This window comes from Morone saxatilis, unplaced genomic scaffold (genome assembly GCF_004916995.1).
Source record: "Morone saxatilis isolate NCDOM2014 unplaced genomic scaffold, NCSU_SB_2.0 Contig9, whole genome shotgun sequence".
NCBI classification, from domain to species: Eukaryota; Metazoa; Chordata; class Actinopteri; family Moronidae; genus Morone; species Morone saxatilis.
Window position 1 is genome coordinate 16,666,311 of NW_023340268.1, and position 1,514 is coordinate 16,667,824.

The window sequence follows — 1,514 nt, forward strand, 5'->3', positions numbered from 1 at the left end:
TATAAAGCCTGGTCTGGTTTTCCAAATGACCCAAAGATCCTCTTCAAGGCTACATCTTTGGCCCACCATCTTGTCTCTCCGATAGTAGAGAGACGTCTGTGTCAAGTGTCCTGGCTTCTTTGTTCCCACACGTTCATCCTTTGATACGATTCACGAATGAACACAGCAATGTCATTCATAAGGGAGAAGAGGGACCCACTGGATATGGCCACTTCAGTTGTGTCAGCCAGAACTAGGTTCAGCACATGTGCATAACACCAAACATGTACCTGGTTTGGGGCTTTGGATGACAGGAGTGTGGAGAAGCCTCTGTACTGGCCTTGCATGTTTGATGCACCATCTGTAGCATTACTGACACAGTTACTGATGTCCAGATTAAAACGTTCCATCACATCTGTCAGCATCTGGACAAAATATTGGCCAGTGGATGCCTCACACTTAACCACTGCAAGAATCCTTTCCTGAATTGCATCTGTAACATATCTCAGAATTACAGAGCACTGCTCATGGGATGTAATGTCCTGGGTTGTATCTATCTGCACAGAGAATATCACACTTTCAGCAACCTCTTTTGCAATGGTCTCCTGAATTAGCCACTTCACTGTAGAAATGATAGTGTTCACAGTGGTTTTGGATAAAAATGTTACAGCAGCACCGCGACCCCTAGCCTGTGACTGGTGCATCTTTTTACTTTTTTCTATGCACTCAGTGAGATGTTCCTTCAGACATACATCATATTTCCCCAGTAGAATGATGAGCTCTAGAAAGTTGCCGTGGTCAATGTTGTGGTCATCTAGAGGGTACGCTGCCTCAGATTGCTGTCCTCTGTAGCTCAGTCCTCTCTTTCCTATGAACTTACTTACTACTACTCGTTCCAACACCTGCCGAGACGGCAAATTGTGGCTCACTTGATCTCTGTGAGCCACAATTTGGGGACCATGTAGCAGGCTGGCTATATCTGATTTAGATGCCCTCAAAAAATATGCCTCAGCACAACCTCTGTGCATGTTGCTCCTTTCATGTTCCTCAACTCTTTGACTGATATGGTTCCAGTCCTGCATTCCACTTATGAAGGGATTGGTTTCAGTTGGTTTGGCAAATGCTAAACATACTGCACAATGCAGGGTATGGTTCTCTTTACAGTATGTAAGCCATTTTCTGTCTGTGCCATCTTTGTGTTTAAACACTCTCTGTACTGTCAGGTATTTTGTCTTCTTCTGAGGGTGGTATGAAAAAAAAAACCTCTAGGCTGTGACTGTCTGACTTGGGGCGCTTAAAGTAATTTAAAGTTGAGCTGGAGTGGATGTTATCCTCTGCTCTCGGTCTAAGCTCAACCTGAATAAACAAATGATGGAATGGATTTTAAAAAAACAGGTTTTATGTATCCAATTGATTATAACAGCATATTATATAATCTATTCCATGCTATCTTAAAATGAATTTATTACTTAATAATCTTAATTAATTTATGCAGTAATTAATCTTACCGCACAAATAATAATACCACATTTTAA